Source organism: Hyla sarda, unplaced genomic scaffold (genome assembly GCF_029499605.1).
Source record: "Hyla sarda isolate aHylSar1 unplaced genomic scaffold, aHylSar1.hap1 scaffold_222, whole genome shotgun sequence".
NCBI classification, from domain to species: Eukaryota; Metazoa; Chordata; class Amphibia; order Anura; family Hylidae; genus Hyla; species Hyla sarda.
The window spans coordinates 1,452-23,195 of record NW_026608895.1 but is presented as its reverse complement, the minus strand read 5'-3'; the positions used below and the strand labels follow the sequence as shown (position 1 = coordinate 23,195).

The 21,744-nt window shown below is 45.5% G+C and overlaps 8 non-coding genes and 3 pseudogenes across 8 annotated transcripts; all 11 read right to left on the bottom strand.

The window, feature by feature from the left end:
* Nucleotides 1–1,054: 1,054 nt before the first annotated feature.
* Nucleotides 1,055–1,245, bottom strand: LOC130320786 (U2 spliceosomal RNA). Its single transcript, XR_008866634.1, has one exon. It is a non-coding gene; the product is annotated as a U2 spliceosomal RNA (small nuclear RNA).
* A 2,110-nt stretch (nt 1,246–3,355) lies between these two features.
* On the bottom strand, nt 3,356–3,546 carry LOC130320774 (U2 spliceosomal RNA). The gene has a single exon (XR_008866623.1). It is a non-coding gene; the product is annotated as a U2 spliceosomal RNA (small nuclear RNA).
* A 2,099-nt stretch (nt 3,547–5,645) lies between these two features.
* LOC130320762 (U2 spliceosomal RNA) lies at nt 5,646–5,836 on the bottom strand. Its single transcript, XR_008866612.1, has one exon. It is a non-coding gene; the product is annotated as a U2 spliceosomal RNA (small nuclear RNA).
* A 2,098-nt stretch (nt 5,837–7,934) lies between these two features.
* On the bottom strand, nt 7,935–8,117 carry LOC130320816 (U2 spliceosomal RNA). The gene has a single exon (XR_008866659.1). It is a non-coding gene; the product is annotated as a U2 spliceosomal RNA (small nuclear RNA).
* Nucleotides 8,118–8,803: 686 nt separating this feature from the next.
* On the bottom strand, nt 8,804–8,963 carry LOC130320829 (U2 spliceosomal RNA; annotated as a pseudogene).
* Nucleotides 8,964–11,054: 2,091 nt separating this feature from the next.
* Nucleotides 11,055–11,245, bottom strand: LOC130320750 (U2 spliceosomal RNA). The gene has a single exon (XR_008866601.1). It is a non-coding gene; the product is annotated as a U2 spliceosomal RNA (small nuclear RNA).
* A 2,091-nt stretch (nt 11,246–13,336) lies between these two features.
* On the bottom strand, nt 13,337–13,527 carry LOC130320738 (U2 spliceosomal RNA). Its single transcript, XR_008866590.1, has one exon. It is a non-coding gene; the product is annotated as a U2 spliceosomal RNA (small nuclear RNA).
* A 2,095-nt stretch (nt 13,528–15,622) lies between these two features.
* LOC130320820 (U2 spliceosomal RNA) lies at nt 15,623–15,806 on the bottom strand. Its single transcript, XR_008866662.1, has one exon. It is a non-coding gene; the product is annotated as a U2 spliceosomal RNA (small nuclear RNA).
* A 1,452-nt stretch (nt 15,807–17,258) lies between these two features.
* Nucleotides 17,259–17,395, bottom strand: LOC130320838 (U2 spliceosomal RNA; annotated as a pseudogene).
* A 2,099-nt stretch (nt 17,396–19,494) lies between these two features.
* Nucleotides 19,495–19,678, bottom strand: LOC130320819 (U2 spliceosomal RNA). Its single transcript, XR_008866661.1, has one exon. It is a non-coding gene; the product is annotated as a U2 spliceosomal RNA (small nuclear RNA).
* A 1,452-nt stretch (nt 19,679–21,130) lies between these two features.
* On the bottom strand, nt 21,131–21,267 carry LOC130320837 (U2 spliceosomal RNA; annotated as a pseudogene).
* Nucleotides 21,268–21,744: the final 477 nt, after the last annotated feature.

The following is a 21,744-nucleotide window of genomic DNA, read 5'->3' as shown; positions in this document are numbered from 1 at the left end:
TATTCTTCTTTTTCTTCTTTTTTTTCGTCTAATGCATACCCCATCAGTGCAGCAATGCTTATTCAATACCGCCAGCAGATGGAGACACTGGGGGATAATTTTCTAAGGATTTATACTGATTTTTCCTGTCTGAATTTGTCGCACAGAAAGTTGCAGGCCAAATATGTGTGACATTTCTGCGACTTTAGCTTCTAGAGCATTTTTACAACATTATACATAGGTGCTGAATACATAAAAAGCGACTGTTCAGCGACAGACAAGTCGCATCGGCTGAAAGTAGGCCAGAATGTCAGTCCATGTTGGAGCAGGTTTAGATACAGTCTAAAGTATAGATCTCAAAGTCTGTGCACAGAATTTAGCAAGGGCCTCGCACCTTCTGATGCATCAGGTAGGTGCACAATAGCATAGCCTAACCCTCTGTACTTTGGTCTATATTGATGCGGGACATAGACAGCCAGCTGATGACCAATCCATTAGTGCAATGGATGGCTGGAAGCATTTGTCTTTGCCTTTGCAATACCACAGAAGCAATGCATGGTCAATGTACAGCAATGACACACCTGTGTGAACAGCCAGGAGACCCCCCCCCCCATGTTATGTTACATAGTTACATAGTTAGTACGGTCGAAAAAAGACATATGTCCATCAAGTTCAACCAGGGAATTAAGGGGTAGGGGTGTGGCGCGATATTGGGGAAGGGATGAGATTTTATATTTCTTCATAAGCATTAATCTTATTTTGTCAATTAGGAACATTCAGCACCCACCCGCTATCAAGGCAGCTGCCTATCATGACATGCCCTACCTGCACAGGTGTGCTGGCTACTCAAATGATCCAATTAAGGAGGCCATTTAGTCAGCAGCAGCAGAAGTCCTGTGCCTGGACGCTCCAACAGCGGCCAGACACAAGCAGAAGCAGAAGCAGCAGAAGCAGCAGCAGCACCACCTTTTGTTTTTTGGCTGCAGCAGCAGCAAGGCCCACAGGGCTGGCTAGCTGGCTAGCCAGCAAGCAGGTAGCAATGAAAGTAGGAATCTTTCTTTTTAACCCTGTAAGGGGGTGGTGCACTGTACCCGAAGATACTGCCATATCGGGTCAATGCATAGGGCGACGGAAGCAAGCTTCGAAATCGGCCCCCGTTCTCAAAAATCCATTTAATATATGGTCCCCAGATAGGGGACGTATCAGATATTAAACTGATAAGAACAGATACTACACTTGATCTTAGCCAAAAGGCCGAGAAGCGATAACCGTGAAAGGGGCGGGCCCAACAAGGTGCCCTTCATGGGCACTATCACTGCTTGCTGTCAGGGAGGCTGCCAGACAATTTTCCATGCACACTCTGGGCTGGGGGGCAGTCAACCACCAGTACACACAGCAGAACCTAAACCCATACCATTATTGCTAAGCAGCAAGACAGGGGCCCATTGCACTCCCACGGGGCCTTTTTAAATGCAATCCATAACCCGGATTTGCCAGGAACCCTTCTTACTCCTCCTACTTGCATGTGACACTGGGCTTAGGATCTGCATAGGAAACACACACACAAGCACACACCTACCTTTGTTGCCTGCAGATGCCTCCTTGGCTGTCCCCAAACGGTATCAAACCAACACCCACGGGAAGCTGTAAGCATAGAGGACATGCCTGCACCCCATTGGACTTACCTGTGTGGGTTAAATCCGGGTTATTTGACAACCTATGGCGGTGATGGTTCTGCTCAGGCAGAGCAGTGCTGATGCTCCTCATAAAGCTGTCGCTGCTGTGAAGGTTCTAGGTGACATCACAAATCCCTATGGTTACATACACAACAAAGCTGGGTTGTTGTTGTTTACACTCTGCAAGGCCTGTGGAAGTGAGTGACATCATAGCACTGTAGTTCTGAGGGTTCTAGATGGATGCAACAATCTCCTGTTGCTTCTATGAAGGCCATAATAGACGACATCACCAAACAGCTCCATAGTCACATACACAGCAAAGGAGAGATGTTGTTTACACCTAGTGATGTCAGTGGTATTGAGTGACATCACAGCACAGTGCTAAGGCTCCTGGGCCTGGACACAGCAGCGGCTGCAATATCTCAACGGAGAATACGTTTATATATATGTGTGTGTGTGCGCGTATATATATATATATATATATATATATATATATATATATATATATATATATATATATATATCTTTCTCCGCCGAAATCACTTTTAAACCCATTTCCACCTTTTTTTCCCTTCTCTTCCTCTTACTTTTTTTTCACGTTTTTTTACGTTTTTCTCCTTTTCGCCTCTTTTCTGGGCGTATTATTCTTCTTTTTCTTCTTTTTTTTCGTCTAATGCATACCCCATCAGTGCAGCAATGCTTATTCAATACCGCCAGCAGATGGAGACACTGGGGGATAATTTTCTAAGGATTTATACTGATTTTTCCTGTCTGAATTTGTCGCACAGAAAGTTGCAGGCCAAATATGTGTGACATTTCTGCGACTTTAGCTTCTAGAGCATTTTTACAACATTATACATAGGTGCTGAATACATAAAAAGCGACTGTTCAGCGACAGACAAGTCGCATCGGCTGAAAGTAGGCCAGAATGTCAGTCCATGTTGGAGCAGGTTTAGATACAGTCTAAAGTATAGATCTCAAAGTCTGTGCACAGAATTTAGCAAGGGCCTCGCACCTTCTGATGCATCAGGTAGGTGCACAATAGCATAGCCTAACCCTCTGTACTTTGGTCTATATTGATGCGGGACATAGACAGCCAGCTGATGACCAATCCATTAGTGCAATGGATGGCTGGAAGCATTTGTCTTTGCCTTTGCAATACCACAGAAGCAATGCATGGTCAATGTACAGCAATGACACACCTGTGTGAACAGCCAGGAGACCCCCCCCCCCCCCCATGTTATGTTACATAGTTACATAGTTAGTACGGTCGAAAAAAGACATATGTCCATCAAGTTCAACCAGGGAATTAAGGGGTAGGGGTGTGGCGCGATATTGGGGAAGGGATGAGATTTTATATTTCTTCATAAGCATTAATCTTATTTTGTCAATTAGGAACATTCAGCACCCACCCGCTATCAAGGCAGCTGCCTATCATGTCATGCCCTACCTGCACAGGTGTGCTGGCTACTCAAATGATCCAATTAAGGAGGCCATTTAGTCAGCAGCAGCAGAAGTCCTGTGCCTGGACGCTCCAACAGCGGCCAGACACAAGCAGAAGCAGAAGCAGCAGAAGCAGCAGCAGCACCACCTTTTGTTTTTTGGCTGCAGCAGCAGCAAGGCCCACAGGGCTGGCTAGCTGGCTAGCCAGCAAGCAGGTAGCAATGAAAGTAGGAATCTTTCTTTTTAACCCTGTAAGGGGGTGGTGCACTGTACCCGAAGATACTGCCATATCGGGTCAATGCATAGGGCGACGGAAGCAAGCTTCGAAATCGGCCCCCGTTCTCAAAAATCCATTTAATATATGGTCCCCAGATAGGGGACGTATCAGATATTAAACTGATAAGAACAGATACTACACTTGATCTTAGCCAAAAGGCCGAGAAGCGATAACCGTGAAAGGGGCGGGCCCAACAAGGTGCCCTTCATGGGCACTATCACTGCTTGCTGTCAGGGAGGCTGCCAGACAATTTTCCATGCACACTCTGGGCTGGGGGGCAGTCAACCACCAGTACACACAGCAGAACCTAAACCCATACCATTATTGCTAAGCAGCAAGACAGGGGCCCATTGCACTCCCACGGGGCCTTTTTAAATGCAATCCATAACCCGGATTTGCCAGGAACCCTTCTTACTCCTCCTACTTGCATGTGACACTGGGCTTAGGATCTGCATAGGAAACACACACACAAGCACACACCTACCTTTGTTGCCTGCAGATGCCTCCTTGGCTGTCCCCAAACGGTATCAAACCAACTCCCACGGGAAGCTGTAAGCATAGAGGACATGCCTGCACCCCATTGGACTTACCTGTGTGGGTTAAATCCGGGTTATTTGACAACCTATGGCGGTGATGGTTCTGCTCAGGCAGAGCAGTGCTGATGCTCCTCATAAAGCTGTCGCTGCTGTGAAGGTTCTAGGTGACATCACAAATCCCTATGGTTACATACACAACAAAGCTGGGTTGTTGTTGTTTACACTCTGCAAGGCCTGTGGAAGTGAGTGACATCATAGCACTGTAGTTCTGAGGGTTCTAGATGGATGCAACAATCTCCTGTTGCTTCTATGAAGGCCATAATAGACGACATCACCAAACAGCTCCATAGTCACATACACAGCAAAGGAGAGATGTTGTTTACACCTAGTGATGTCAGTGGTATTGAGTGACATCACAGCACAGTGCTAAGGCTCCTGGGCCTGGACACAGCAGCGGCTGCAATATCTCAACGGAGAATACGTTTATATATATGTGTGTGTGTGCGCGTATATATATATATATATATATATATATATATATATATATATATATATATTTCTCCGCCGAAATCACTTTTAAACCCATTTCCACCTTTTTTTCCCTTCTCTTCCTCTTACTTTTTTTTCACGTTTTTTTACGTTTTTCTCCTTTTCGCCTCTTTTCTGGGCGTATTATTCTTCTTTTTCTTCTTTTTTTTCGTCTAATGCATACCCCATCAGTGCAGCAATGCTTATTCAATACCGCCAGCAGATGGAGACACTGGGGGATAATTTTCTAAGGATTTATACTGATTTTTCCTGTCTGAATTTGTCGCACAGAAAGTTGCAGGCCAAATATGTGTGACATTTCTGCGACTTTAGCTTCTAGAGCATTTTTACAACATTATACATAGGTGCTGAATACATAAAAAGCGACTGTTCAGCGACAGACAAGTCGCATCGGCTGAAAGTAGGCCAGAATGTCAGTCCATGTTGGAGCAGGTTTAGATACAGTCTAAAGTATAGATCTCAAAGTCTGTGCACAGAATTTAGCAAGGGCCTCGCACCTTCTGATGCATCAGGTAGGTGCACAATAGCATAGCCTAATCCTCTGTACTTTGGTCTATATTGATGCGGGACATAGACAGCCAGCTGATGACCAATCCATTAGTGCAATGGATGGCTGGAAGCATTTGTCTTTGCCTTTGCAATACCACAGAAGCAATGCATGGTCAATGTACAGCAATGACACACCTGTGTGAACAGCCAGGAGACCCCCCCCCCCCCCCCCCATGTTATGTTACATAGTAACATAGTTAGTACGGTCGAAAAAAGACATATGTCCATCAAGTTCAACCAGGGAATTAAGGGGTAGGGGTGTGGCGCGATATTGGGGAAGGGATGAGATTTTATATTTCTTCATAAGCATTAATCTTATTTTGTCAATTAGGAACATTCAGCACCCACCCGCTATCAAGGCAGCTGCCTATCATGTCATGCCCTACCTGCACAGGTGTGCTGGCTACTCAAATGATCCAATTAAGGAGGCCATTTAGTCAGCAGCAGCAGAAGTCCTGTGCCTGGACGCTCCAACAGCGGCCAGACACAAGCAGAAGCAGAAGCAGCAGAAGCAGCAGCAGCACCACCTTTTGTTTTTTGGCTGCAGCAGCAGCAAGGCCCACAGGGCTGGCTAGCTGGCTAGCCAGCAAGCAGGTAGCAATGAAAGTAGGAATCTTTCTTTTTAACCCTGTAAGGGGGTGGTGCACTGTACCCGAAGATACTGCCATATCGGGTCAATGCATAGGGCGACGGAAGCAAGCTTCGAAATCGGCCCCCGTTCTCAAAAATCCATTTAATATATGGTCCCCAGATAGGGGACGTATCAGATATTAAACTGATAAGAACAGATACTACACTTGATCTTAGCCAAAAGGCCGAGAAGCGATAACCGTGAAAGGGGCGGGCCCAACAAGGTGCCCTTCATGGGCACTATCACTGCTTGCTGTCAGGGAGGCTGCCAGACAATTTTCCATGCACACTCTGGGCTGGGGGGCAGTCAACCACCAGTACACACAGCAGAACCTAAACCCATACCATTATTGCTAAGCAGCAAGACAGGGGCCCATTGCACTCCCACGGGGCCTTTTTAAATGCAATCCATAACCCGGATTTGCCAGGAACCCTTCTTACTCCTCCTACTTGCATGTGACACTGGGCTTAGGATCTGCATAGGAAACACACACACAAGCACACACCTACCTTTGTTGCCTGCAGATGCCTCCTTGGCTGTCCCCAAACGGTATCAAACCAACTCCCACGGGAAGCTGTAAGCATAGAGGACATGCCTGCACCCCATTGGACTTACCTGTGTGGGTTAAATCCGGGTTATTTGACAACCTATGGCGGTGATGGTTCTGCTCAGGCAGAGCAGTGCTGATGCTCCTCATAAAGCTGTCGCTGCTGTGAAGGTTCTAGGTGACATCACAAATCCCTATGGTTACATACACAACAAAGCTGGGTTGTTGTTGTTTACACTCTGCAAGGCCTGTGGAAGTGAGTGACATCATAGCACTGTAGTTCTGAGGGTTCTAGATGGATGCAACAATCTCCTGTTGCTTCTATGAAGGCCATAATAGACGACATCACCAAACAGCTCCATAGTCACATACACAGCAAAGGAGAGATGTTGTTTACACCTAGTGATGTCAGTGGTATTGAGTGACATCACAGCACAGTGCTAAGGCTCCTGGGCCTGGACACAGCAGCGGCTGCAATATCTCAACGGAGAATACGTTTATATATATGTGTGTGTGTGCGCGTATATATATATATATATATATATATATATATATATATATATATATATTTCTCCGCCGAAATCACTTTTAAACCCCATTTCCACCTTTTTTTCCCTTCTCTTCCTCTTACTTTTTTTTCACGTTTTTTTACGTTTTTCTCCTTTTTGCCTCTTTTCTGGGCGTATTATTCTTCTTTTTCTTCTTTTTTTTCGTCTAATGCATACCCCATCAGTGCAGCAATGCTTATTCAATACCGCCAGCAGATGGAGACACTGGGGGATAATTTTCTAAGGATTTATACTGATTTTTCCTGTCTGAATTTGTCGCACAGAAAGTTGCAGGCCAAATATGTGTGACATTTCTGCGACTTTAGCTTCTAGAGCATTTTTACAACATTATACATAGGTGCTGAATACATAAAAAGCGACTGTTCAGCGACAGACAAGTCGCATCGGCTGAAAGTAGGCCAGAATGTCAGTCCATGTTGGAGCAGGTTTAGATACAGTCTAAAGTATAGATCTCAAAGTCTGTGCACAGAATTTAGCAAGGGCCTCGCACCTTCTGATGCATCAGGTAGGTGCACAATAGCATAGCCTAACCCTCTGTACTTTGGTCTATATTGATGCGGGACATAGACAGCCAGCTGATGACCAATCCATTAGTGCAATGGATGGCTGGAAGCATTTGTCTTTGCCTTTGCAATACCACAGAAGCAATGCATGGTCAATGTACAGCAATGACACACCTGTGTGAACAGCCAGGAGACCCCCCCCCCCCCCCCCCATGTTATGTTACATAGTTACATAGTTAGTACGGTCGAAAAAAGACATATGTCCATCAAGTTCAACCAGGGAATTAAGGGGTAGGGGTGTGGCGCGATATTGGGGAAGGGATGAGATTTTATATTTCTTCATAAGCATTAATCTTATTTTGTCAATTAGGAACATTCAGCACCCACCCGCTATCAAGGCAGCTGCCTATCATGTCATGCCCTACCTGCACAGGTGTGCTGGCTACTCAAATGATCCAATTAAGGAGGCCATTTAGTCAGCAGCAGCAGAAGTCCTGTGCCTGGACGCTCCAACAGCGGCCAGACACAAGCAGAAGCAGAAGCAGCAGAAGCAGCAGCAGCACCACCTTTTGTTTTTTGGCTGCAGCAGCAGCAAGGCCCACAGGGCTGGCTAGCTGGCTAGCCAGCAAGCAGGTAGCAATGAAAGTAGGAATCTTTCTTTTTAACCCTGTAAGGGGGTGGTGCACTGTACCCGAAGATACTGCCATATCGGGTCAATGCATAGGGCGACGGAAGCAAGCTTCGAAATCGGCCCCCGTTCTCAAAAATCCATTTAATATATGGTCCCCAGATAGGGGACGTATCAGATATTAAACTGATAAGAACAGATTTTTTTTTTATCTAAAGCCGAGGAACGTGCTTTCGATTCACCCAAAGTGCAAGAAAAAGTGCAAACGTGTTACACTAAAAAAACGTGCACAAAGGATGCGGTCTATCGCAAGCCCTTCTCCGATAGGAGAGAGGCCCCCCAACAAACCTTACCCTTCGCCTCCGGACCAAAAGGTACCTGCGAGGTTCCAGGTTCGATGTCCCTTTTCGCCGAAGCTACTAGGGGACCACAAATGCTCCGGCATCCCCCTTGGCGTTAGCCAAGGTATCTGCCCGCAGAGCCGATTACGGTAGGTACCCTGCGAAGCAGGAGTACCCGGGGTGTTTGCAGGGAGGTGCGGAACCTAATGGCCACACACACCTCCCCTAGACCGCCAGGAGGGACACCCAGAAGGGCTACCGCATCCTGACAAATCCTGTGAACACACAACACGCAAAAAGTGACACAGTGAGACAAAAAATAAATAAATAAGTGAATGTGTGCAGATATACTGCCCGGGACATCCGGCCGGATCTATAAAAATTTCTCTGATCCTAGCCAGAAGGCCGGGAATCAAGAGGTGAGTGCCACAAGGTGAAGAGATTATGGTGCCCGTGCTTCAACTCAGTGAGCCTATTCTCCCAGTGAGTTTCGGCACCTCGGGGGTCACCACTCCCCGAGGCACAAAAGTACCTCGGCTCTAGACCCTCTCAGCCTCATGGCGAGACCCGGAGGGAACAGGTCACATCGGGGCAGCCGTCGAGCTGATTCCTCAGAACCAGCCCCGGAAAGCCCTGGTACACCTGCATCCTCCATGCAGCACCCATCCCCACCAGCATGAAAACTGATAAGAACAGATACTACACTTGATCTTAGCCAAAAGGCCGAGAAGCGATAACCGTGAAAGGGGCGGGCCCAACAAGGTGCCCTTCATGGGCACTATCACTGCTTGCTGTCAGGGAGGCTGCCAGACAATTTTCCATGCACACTCTGGGCTGGGGGGCAGTCAACCACCAGTACACACAGCAGAACCTAAACCCATACCATTATTGCTAAGCAGCAAGACAGGGGCCCATTGCACTCCCACGGGGCCTTTTTAAATGCAATCCATAACCCGGATTTGCCAGGAACCCTTCTTACTCCTCCTACTTGCATGTGACACTGGGCTTAGGATCTGCATAGGAAACACACACACACAAGCACACACCTACCTTTGTTGCCTGCAGATGCCTCCTTGGCTGTCCCCAAACGGTATCAAACCAACACCCACGGGAAGCTGTAAGCATAGAGGACATGCCTGCACCCCATTGGACTTACCTGTGTGGGTTAAATCCGGGTTATTTGACAACCTATGGCGGTGATGGTTCTGCTCAGGCAGAGCAGTGCTGATGCTCCTCATAAAGCTGTCGCTGCTGTGAAGGTTCTAGGTGACATCACAAATCCCTATGGTTACATACACAACAAAGCTGGGTTGTTGTTGTTTACACTCTGCAAGGCCTGTGGAAGTGAGTGACATCATAGCACTGTAGTTCTGAGGGTTCTAGATGGATGCAACAATCTCCTGTTGCTTCTATGAAGGCCATAATAGACGACATCACCAAACAGCTCCATAGTCACATACACAGCAAAGGAGAGATGTTGTTTACACCTAGTGATGTCAGTGGTATTGAGTGACATCACAGCACAGTGCTAAGGCTCCTGGGCCTGGACACAGCAGCGGCTGCAATATCTCAACGGAGAATACGTTTATATATATGTGTGTGTGTGCGCGTATATATATATATATATATATATATATATATATATATATATATTTCTCCGCCGAAATCACTTTTAAACCCATTTCCACCTTTTTTTCCCTTCTCTTCCTCTTACTTTTTTTTCACGTTTTTTTTACGTTTTTCTCCTTTTCGCCTCTTTTCTGGGCGTATTATTCTTCTTTTTCTTCTTTTTTTTCGTCTAATGCATACCCCATCAGTGCAGCAATGCTTATTCAATACCGCCAGCAGATGGAGACACTGGGGGATAATTTTCTAAGGATTTATACTGATTTTTCCTGTCTGAATTTGTCGCACAGAAAGTTGCAGGCCAAATATGTGTGACATTTCTGCGACTTTAGCTTCTAGAGCATTTTTACAACATTATACATAGGTGCTGAATACATAAAAAGCGACTGTTCAGCGACAGACAAGTCGCATCGGCTGAAAGTAGGCCAGAATGTCAGTCCATGTTGGAGCAGGTTTAGATACAGTCTAAAGTATAGATCTCAAAGTCTGTGCACAGAATTTAACAAGGGCCTCGCACCTTCTGATGCATCAGGTAGGTGCACAATAGCATAGCCTAACCCTCTGTACTTTGGTCTATATTGATGCGGGACATAGACAGCCAGCTGATGACCAATCCATTAGTGCAATGGATGGCTGGAAGCATTTGTCTTTGCCTTTGCAATACCACAGAAGCAATGCATGGTCAATGTACAGCAATGACACACCTGTGTGAACAGCCAGGAGACCCCCCCCCCCCCATGTTATGTTACATAGTTACATAGTTAGTACGGTCGAAAAAAGACATATGTCCATCAAGTTCAACCAGGGAATTAAGGGGTAGGGGTGTGGCGCGATATTGGGGAAGGGATGAGATTTTATATTTCTTCATAAGCATTAATCTTATTTTGTCAATTAGGAACATTCAGCACCCACCCGCTATCAAGGCAGCTGCCTATCATGTCATGCCCTACCTGCACAGGTGTGCTGGCTACTCAAATGATCCAATTAAGGAGGCCATTTAGTCAGCAGCAGCAGAAGTCCTGTGCCTGGACGCTCCAACAGCGGCCAGACACAAGCAGAAGCAGAAGCAGCAGAAGCAGCAGCAGCACCACCTTTTGTTTTTTGGCTGCAGCAGCAGCAAGGCCCACAGGGCTGGCTAGCTGGCTAGCCAGCAAGCAGGTAGCAATGAAAGTAGGAATCTTTCTTTTTAACCCTGTAAGGGGGTGGTGCACTGTACCCGAAGATACTGCCATATCGGGTCAATGCATAGGGCGACGGAAGCAAGCTTCGAAATCGGCCCCCGTTCTCAAAAATCCATTTAATATATGGTCCCCAGATAGGGGACGTATCAGATATTAAACTGATAAGAACAGATACTACACTTGATCTTAGCCAAAAGGCCGAGAAGCGATAACCGTGAAAGGGGCGGGCCCAACAAGGTGCCCTTCATGGGCACTATCACTGCTTGCTGTCAGGGAGGCTGCCAGACAATTTTCCATGCACACTCTGGGCTGGGGGGCAGTCAACCACCAGTACACACAGCAGAACCTAAACCCATACCATTATTGCTAAGCAGCAAGACAGGGGCCCATTGCACTCCCACGGGGCCTTTTTAAATGCAATCCATAACCCGGATTTGCCAGGAACCCTTCTTACTCCTCCTACTTGCATGTGACACTGGGCTTAGGATCTGCATAGGAAACACACACACAAGCACACACCTACCTTTGTTGCCTGCAGATGCCTCCTTGGCTGTCCCCAAACGGTATCAAACCAACACCCACGGGAAGCTGTAAGCATAGAGGACATGCCTGCACCCCATTGGACTTACCTGTGTGGGTTAAATCCGGGTTATTTGACAACCTATGGCGGTGATGGTTCTGCTCAGGCAGAGCAGTGCTGATGCTCCTCATAAAGCTGTCGCTGCTGTGAAGGTTCTAGGTGACATCACAAATCCCTATGGTTACATACACAACAAAGCTGGGTTGTTGTTGTTTACACTCTGCAAGGCCTGTGGAAGTGAGTGACATCATAGCACTGTAGTTCTGAGGGTTCTAGATGGATGCAACAATCTCCTGTTGCTTCTATGAAGGCCATAATAGACGACATCACCAAACAGCTCCATAGTCACATACACAGCAAAGGAGAGATGTTGTTTACACCTAGTGATGTCAGTGGTATTGAGTGACATCACAGCACAGTGCTAAGGCTCCTGGGCCTGGACACAGCAGCGGCTGCAATATCTCAACGGAGAATACGTTTATATATATGTGTGTGTGTGCGCGTATATATATATATATATATATATATATATATATATATATATATTTCTCCGCCGAAATCACTTTTAAACCCATTTCCACCTTTTTTTCCCTTCTCTTCCTCTTACTTTTTTTTCACGTTTTTTTACGTTTTTCTCCTTTTCGCCTCTTTTCTGGGCGTATTATTCTTCTTTTTCTTCTTTTTTTTCGTCTAATGCATACCCCATCAGTGCAGCAATGCTTATTCAATACCGCCAGCAGATGGAGACACTGGGGGATAATTTTCTAAGGATTTATACTGATTTTTCCTGTCTGAATTTGTCGCACAGAAAGTTGCAGGCCAAATATGTGTGACATTTCTGCGACTTTAGCTTCTAGAGCATTTTTACAACATTATACATAGGTGCTGAATACATAAAAAGCGACTGTTCAGCGACAGACAAGTCGCATCGGCTGAAAGTAGGCCAGAATGTCAGTCCATGTTGGAGCAGGTTTAGATACAGTCTAAAGTATAGATCTCAAAGTCTGTGCACAGAATTTAGCAAGGGCCTCGCACCTTCTGATGCATCAGGTAGGTGCACAATAGCATAGCCTAACCCTCTGTACTTTGGTCTATATTGATGCGGGACATAGACAGCCAGCTGATGACCAATCCATTAGTGCAATGGATGGCTGGAAGCATTTGTCTTTGCCTTTGCAATACCACAGAAGCAATGCATGGTCAATGTACAGCAATGACACACCTGTGTGAACAGCCAGGAGACCCCCCCCCCCCCCCCATGTTATGTTACATAGTTACATAGTTAGTACGGTCGAAAAAAGACATATGTCCATCAAGTTCAACCAGGGAATTAAGGGGTAGGGGTGTGGCGCGATATTGGGGAAGGGATGAGATTTTATATTTCTTCATAAGCATTAATCTTATTTTGTCAATTAGGAACATTCAGCACCCACCCGCTATCAAGGCAGCTGCCTATCATGTCATGCCCTACCTGCACAGGTGTGCTGGCTACTCAAATGATCCAATTAAGGAGGCCATTTAGTCAGCAGCAGCAGAAGTCCTGTGCCTGGACGCTCCAACAGCGGCCAGACACAAGCAGAAGCAGAAGCAGCAGAAGCAGCAGCAGCACCACCTTTTGTTTTTTGGCTGCAGCAGCAGCAAGGCCCACAGGGCTGGCTAGCTGGCTAGCCAGCAAGCAGGTAGCAATGAAAGTAGGAATCTTTCTTTTTAACCCTGTAAGGGGGTGGTGCACTGTACCCGAAGATACTGCCATATCGGGTCAATGCATAGGGCGACGGAAGCAAGCTTCGAAATCGGCCCCCGTTCTCAAAAATCCATTTAATATATGGTCCCCAGATAGGGGACGTATCAGATATTAAACTGATAAGAACAGATACTACACTTGATCTTAGCCAAAAGGCCGAGAAGCGATAACCGTGAAAGGGGCGGGCCCAACAAGGTGCCCTTCATGGGCACTATCACTGCTTGCTGTCAGGGAGGCTGCCAGACAATTTTCCATGCACACTCTGGGCTGGGGGGCAGTCAACCACCAGTACACACAGCAGAACCTAAACCCATACCATTATTGCTAAGCAGCAAGACAGGGGCCCATTGCACTCCCACGGGGCCTTTTTAAATGCAATCCATAACCCGGATTTGCCAGGAACCCTTCTTACTCCTCCTACTTGCATGTGACACTGGGCTTAGGATCTGCATAGGAAACACACACACAAGCACACACCTACCTTTGTTGCCTGCAGATGCCTCCTTGGCTGTCCCCAAACGGTATCAAACCAACACCCACGGGAAGCTGTAAGCATAGAGGACATGCCTGCACCCCATTGGACTTACCTGTGTGGGTTAAATCCGGGTTATTTGACAACCTATGGCGGTGATGGTTCTGCTCAGGCAGAGCAGTGCTGATGCTCCTCATAAAGCTGTCGCTGCTGTGAAGGTTCTAGGTGACATCACAAATCCCTATGGTTACATACACAACAAAGCTGGGTTGTTGTTGTTTACACTCTGCAAGGCCTGTGGAAGTGAGTGACATCATAGCACTGTAGTTCTGAGGGTTCTAGATGGATGCAACAATCTCCTGTTGCTTCTATGAAGGCCATAATAGACGACATCACCAAACAGCTCCATAGTCACATACACAGCAAAGGAGAGATGTTGTTTACACCTAGTGATGTCAGTGGTATTGAGTGACATCACAGCACAGTGCTAAGGCTCCTGGGCCTGGACACAGCAGCGGCTGCAATATCTCAACGGAGGATACGTTTATATATATGTGTGTGTGTGCGCGTATATATATATATATATATATATATATATATATATATATATATATATTTCTCCGCCGAAATCACTTTTAAACCCATTTCCACCTTTTTTTCCCTTCTCTTCCTCTTACTTTTTTTTCACGTTTTTTTACGTTTTTCTCCTTTTCGCCTCTTTTCTGGGCGTATTATTCTTCTTTTTCTTCTTTTTTTTCGTCTAATGCATACCCCATCAGTGCAGCAATGCTTATTCAATACCGCCAGCAGATGGAGACACTGGGGGATAATTTTCTAAGGATTTATACTGATTTTTCCTGTCTGAATTTGTCGCACAGAAAGTTGCAGGCCAAATATGTGTGACATTTCTGCGACTTTAGCTTCTAGAGCATTTTTACAACATTATACATAGGTGCTGAATACATAAAAAGCGACTGTTCAGCGACAGACAAGTCGCATCGGCTGAAAGTAGGCCAGAATGTCAGTCCATGTTGGAGCAGGTTTAGATACAGTCTAAAGTATAGATCTCAAAGTCTGTGCACAGAATTTAGCAAGGGCCTCGCACCTTCTGATGCATCAGGTAGGTGCACAATAGCATAGCCTAACCCTCTGTACTTTGGTCTATATTGATGCGGGACATAGACAGCCAGCTGATGACCAATCCATTAGTGCAATGGATGGCTGGAAGCATTTGTCTTTGCCTTTGCAATACCACAGAAGCAATGCATGGTCAATGTACAGCAATGACACACCTGTGTGAACAGCCAGGAGACCCCCCCCCCCCCCCCATGTTATGTTACATAGTTACATAGTTAGTACGGTCGAAAAAAGACATATGTCCATCAAGTTCAACCAGGGAATTAAGGGGTAGGGGTGTGGCGCGATATTGGGGAAGGGATGAGATTTTATATTTCTTCATAAGCATTAATCTTATTTTGTCAATTAGGAACATTCAGCACCCACCCGCTATCAAGGCAGCTGCCTATCATGTCATGCCCTACCTGCACAGGTGTGCTGGCTACTCAAATGATCCAATTAAGGAGGCCATTTAGTCAGCAGCAGCAGAAGTCCTGTGCCTGGACGCTCCAACAGCGGCCAGACACAAGCAGAAGCAGAAGCAACAGAAGCAGCAGCAGCACCACCTTTTGTTTTTTGGCTGCAGCAGCAGCAAGGCCCACAGGGCTGGCTAGCTGGCTAGCCAGCAAGCAGGTAGCAATGAAAGTAGGAATCTTTCTTTTTAACCCTGTAAGGGGGTGGTGCACTGTACCCGAAGATACTGCCATATCGGGTCAATGCATAGGGCGACGGAAGCAAGCTTCGAAATCGGCCCCCGTTCTCAAAAATCCATTTAATATATGGTCCCCAGATAGGGGACGTATCAGATATTAAACTGATAAGAACAGATTTTTTTTTAAGTTAGCCCTCAGAACTCAATCAGAGCTCCAAGATCTTATATGGACTCGATTGTTTTGTTCATCATCAGGTAACACTTTTATTTATTCCTAAAAAAAGACAAATTGAAATAAAATATTATAACAACAATAAAAATAATAAACATTCCAAAATTATAACAAATTCATTCCCTTTCTCCGGGCGTAAACTGCCAAGTAATCAATTAAACCATAGGTTAAGCTTCCTTTTTCCATTTCCCTTTTTACTGGGATGGCCAACCAGGCCGGTATTTTATAAGTTACCATAAATCGATCCACGTCAGGGCGAAAAGAATCATAAACTTTGTTTCTTACTGCAGGCAACTGGGCTTTAAAGGTGGATAATAGATCATCCAGGTCCTGTAAGAACAATTCTCTTTCCTCATCTGGAGCTCTCTCCAAAATAGTTTGGAAAGACCCTGAATATCCTCTTAAATCTCTCACCGGCTCTTCATTTTTCTTTTTACTCTTATGCTCTCCAATGTTCTTTTCTTCTACTATCATCTCTTTTCCAACAATTTTTGGCTCTTGGGTTACCACTTCCTTATCTTTTCTCACAGATCTTTTAATTTCTGGCTCTTGTTCAGAAACTTCTTCTTCTCTTTTCTTCTTCCTCTTTGGACAGTTCACATACATGTGACCAATTTTGTTACATAAATTACATTTACTTTTTTGGCTACAGGATTCGATTTCATGACCTTCTTTTTGGCATTTTTGGCACCACATTGAGGTGCACTCTTCCTTTAAATGGCCATATTTCTTGCATTTTCTACAGAAATTCTGCATACCTGCAAAAAACATATCTCCATTGATAACCCCTATTTTAAAACGGGCAGGGGGATAAAGAACTCTTCCATCTGCGTCTTCCTTGAACTTTACTTTAAATCTCCACTTTGTTTCCAGACTCCATACTGATTATAAATTTTCCCAAGTGGCGCAATTTCCTCACAAAATTGGGTCAAAAGAATTATAATATCCTCCTCAGGGACGTAAGGACTATACATCCTCACCGTTAAAATTCTTTCTCTCCTGGGAAAGTGGGGAATGACTTCCACGCCCTCCCACACTGGATCAGACTTGATTGTCTCAAATTTCTTCCAAAATAAATCATAATCCTCTTCGGAAACCAAAATAACATCAAAGCACCCCTTCTTTGGAAATTCCAACATGGAAAGGATTTGTGTCTTTGCAATTTCCAAAACTCCAAAAAGAATTTCCTCCATTACAAAGGAAAGTCCTCTTCTTTTCTTCTCAAGGTCTTTCAGCAGGATCCGGACCCCATTCTTGATCTTCCCAAAAAAAGGAACCTCCTCTCCAACAGATTGAGAGGTGTCCATGATCTCTTCCATCTTCAATAGGCGTGTCCAGGCAGGGACAGAAAAACACTCCCCCAACAAAGAGTGGGCAGTGAAGGGTGATCGCCCCCCGTTGTCTGGGGACTAAGCCGGCTCCCTAATAGCAGCAGGGGGGTGAAGTCCCTCCGTTAAGAAGGACGATCCCCCCAGGCCAAGGAGCCGGGTACCCCAGACACCCTCTGACCAGACCAAGTGAGCAGATACTACACTTGATCTTAGCCAAAAGGCCGAGAAGCGATAACCGTGAAAGGGGCGGGCCCAACAAGGTGCCCTTCATGGGCACTATCACTGCTTGCTGTCAGGGAGGCTGCCAGACAATTTTCCATGCACACTCTGGGCTGGGGGGCAGTCAACCACCAGTACACACAGCAGAACCTAAACCCATACCATTATTGCTAAGCAGCAAGACAGGGGCCCATTGCACTCCCACGGGGCCTTTTTAAATGCAATCCATAACCCGGATTTGCCAGGAACCCTTCTTACTCCTCCTACTTGCATGTGACACTGGGCTTAGGATCTGCATAGGAAACACACACACAAGCACACACCTACCTTTGTTGCCTGCAGATGCCTCCTTGGCTGTCCCCAAACGGTATCAAACCAACACCCACGGGAAGCTGTAAGCATAGAGGACATGCCTGCACCCCATTGGACTTACCTGTGTGGGTTAAATCCGGGTTATTTGACAACCTATGGCGGTGATGGTTCTGCTCAGGCAGAGCAGTGCTGATGCTCCTCATAAAGCTGTCGCTGCTGTGAAGGTTCTAGGTGACATCACAAATCCCTATGGTTACATACACAACAAAGCTGGGTTGTTGTTGTTTACACTCTGCAAGGCCTGTGGAAGTGAGTGACATCATAGCACTGTAGTTCTGAGGGTTCTAGATGGATGCAACAATCTCCTGTTGCTTCTATGAAGGCCATAATAGACGACATCACCAAACAGCTCCATAGTCACATACACAGCAAAGGAGAGATGTTGTTTACACCTAGTGATGTCAGTGGTATTGAGTGACATCACAGCACAGTGCTAAGGCTCCTGGGCCTGGACACAGCAGCGGCTGCAATATCTCAACGGAGGATACGTTTATATATATGTGTGTGTGTGCGCGTATATATATATATATATATATATATATATATATATATATATATATATATATATTTCTCCGCCGAAATCACTTTTAAACCCATTTCCACCTTTTTTTCCCTTCTCTTCCTCTTACTTTTTTTTCACGTTTTTTTACGTTTTTCTCCTTTTCGCCTCTTTTCTGGGCGTATTATTCTTCTTTTTCTTCTTTTTTTTCGTCTAATGCATACCCCATCAGTGCAGCAATGCTTATTCAATACCGCCAGCAGATGGAGACACTGGGGGATAATTTTCTAAGGATTTATACTGATTTTTCCTGTCTGAATTTGTCGCACAGAAAGTTGCAGGCCAAATATGTGTGACATTTCTGCGACTTTAGCTTCTAGAGCATTTTTACAACATTATACATAGGTGCTGAATACATAAAAAGCGACTGTTCAGCGACAGACAAGTCGCATCGGCTGAAAGTAGGCCAGAATGTCAGTCCATGTTGGAGCAGGTTTAGATACAGTCTAAAGTATAGATCTCAAAGTCTGTGCACAGAATTTAGCAAGGGCCTCGCACCTTCTGATGCATCAGGTAGGTGCACAATAGCATAGCCTAACCCTCTGTACTTTGGTCTATATTGATGCGGGACATAGACAGCCAGCTGATGACCAATCCATTAGTGCAATGGATGGCTGGAAGCATTTGTCTTTGCCTTTGCAATACCACAGAAGCAATGCATGGTCAATGTACAGCAATGACACACCTGTGTGAACAGCCAGGAGACCCCCCCCCCCCCCATGTTATGTTACATAGTTACATAGTTAGTACGGTCGAAAAAAGACATATGTCCATCAAGTTCAACCAGGGAATTAAGGGGTAGGGGTGTGGCGCGATATTGGGGAAGGGATGAGATTTTATATTTCTTCATAAGCATTAATCTTATTTTGTCAATTAGGAACATTCAGCACCCACCCGCTATCAAGGCAGCTGCCTATCATGTCATGCCCTACCTGCACAGGTGTGCTGGCTACTCAAATGATCCAATTAAGGAGGCCATTTAGTCAGCAGCAGCAGAAGTCCTGTGCCTGGACGCTCCAACAGCGGCCAGACACAAGCAGAAGCAGAAGCAACAGAAGCAGCAGCAGCACCACCTTTTGTTTTTTGGCTGCAGCAGCAGCAAGGCCCACAGGGCTGGCTAGCTGGCTAGCCAGCAAGCAGGTAGCAATGAAAGTAGGAATCTTTCTTTTTAACCCTGTAAGGGGGTGGTGCACTGTACCCGAAGATACTGCCATATCGGGTCAATGCATAGGGCGACGGAAGCAAGCTTCGAAATCGGCCCCCGTTCTCAAAAATCCATTTAATATATGGTCCCCAGATAGGGGACGTATCAGATATTAAACTGATAAGAACAGATTTTTTTTTAAGTTAGCCCTCAGAACTCAATCAGAGCTCCAAGATCTTATATGGACTCGATTGTTTTGTTCATCATCAGGTAACACTTTTATTTATTCCTAAAAAAAGACAAATTGAAATAAAATATTATAACAACAATAAAAATAATAAACATTCCAAAATTATAACAAATTCATTCCCTTTCTCCGGGCGTAAACTGCCAAGTAATCAATTAAACCATAGGTTAAGCTTCCTTTTTCCATTTCCCTTTTTACTGGGATGGCCAACCAGGCCGGTATTTTATAAGTTACCATAAATCGATCCACGTCAGGGCGAAAAGAATCATAAACTTTGTTTCTTACTGCAGGCAACTGGGCTTTAAAGGTGGATAATAGATCATCCAGGTCCTGTAAGAACAATTCTCTTTCCTCATCTGGAGCTCTCTCCAAAATAGTTTGGAAAGACCCTGAATATCCTCTTAAATCTCTCACCGGCTCTTCATTTTTCTTTTTACTCTTATGCTCTCCAATGTTCTTTTCTTCTACTATCATCTCTTTTCCAACAATTTTTGGCTCTTGGGTTACCACTTCCTTATCTTTTCTCACAGATCTTTTAATTTCTGGCTCTTGTTCAGAAACTTCTTCTTCTCTTTTCTTCTTCCTCTTTGGACAGTTCACATACATGTGACCAATTTTGTTACATAAATTACATTTACTTTTTTGGCTACAGGATTCGATTTCATGACCTTCTTTTTGGCATTTTTGGCACCACATTGAGGTGCACTCTTCCTTTAAATGGCCATATTTCTTGCATTTTCTACAGAAATTCTGCATACCTGCAAAAAACATATCTCCATTGATAACCCCTATTTTAAAACGGGCAGGGGGATAAAGAACTCTTCCATCTGCGTCTTCCTTGAACTTTACTTTAAATCTCCACTTTGTTTCCAGACTCCATACTGATTATAAATTTTCCCAAGTGGCGCAATTTCCTCACAAAATTGGGTCAAAAGAATTATAATATCCTCCTCAGGGACGTAAGGACTATACATCCTCACCGTTAAAATTCTTTCTCTCCTGGGAAAGTGGGGAATGACTTCCACGCCCTCCCACACTGGATCAGACTTGATTGTCTCAAATTTCTTCCAAAATAAATCATAATCCTCTTCGGAAACCAAAATAACATCAAAGCACCCCTTCTTTGGAAATTCCAACATGGAAAGGATTTGTGTCTTTGCAATTTCCAAAACTCCAAAAAGAATTTCCTCCATTACAAAGGAAAGTCCTCTTCTTTTCTTCTCAAGGTCTTTCAGCAGGATCCGGACCCCATTCTTGATCTTCCCAAAAAAAGGAACCTCCTCTCCAACAGATTGAGAGGTGTCCATGATCTCTTCCATCTTCAATAGGCGTGTCCAGGCAGGGACAGAAAAACACTCCCCCAACAAAGAGTGGGCAGTGAAGGGTGATCGCCCCCCGTTGTCTGGGGACTAAGCCGGCTCCCTAATAGCAGCAGGGGGGTGAAGTCCCTCCGTTAAGAAGGACGATCCCCCCAGGCCAAGGAGCCGGGTACCCCAGACACCCTCTGACCAGACCAAGTGAGCAGATACTACACTTGATCTTAGCCAAAAGGCCGAGAAGCGATAACCGTGAAAGGGGCGGGCCCAACAAGGTGCCCTTCATGGGCACTATCACTGCTTGCTGTCAGGGAGGCTGCCAGACAATTTTCCATGCACACTCTGGGCTGGGGGGCAGTCAACCACCAGTACACACAGCAGAACCTAAACCCATACCATTATTGCTAAGCAGCAAGACAGGGGCCCATTGCACTCCCACGGGGCCTTTTTAAATGCAATCCATAACCCGGATTTGCCAGGAACCCTTCTTACTCCTCCTACTTGCATGTGACACTGGGCTTAGGATCTGCATAGGAAACACACACACAAGCACACACCTACCTTTGTTGCCTGCAGATGCCTCCTTGGCTGTCCCCAAACGGTATCAAACCAACACCCACGGGAAGCTGTAAGCATAGAGGACATGCCTGCACCCCATTGGACTTACCTGTGTGGGTTAAATCCGGGTTATTTGACAACCTATGGCGGTGATGGTTCTGCTCAGG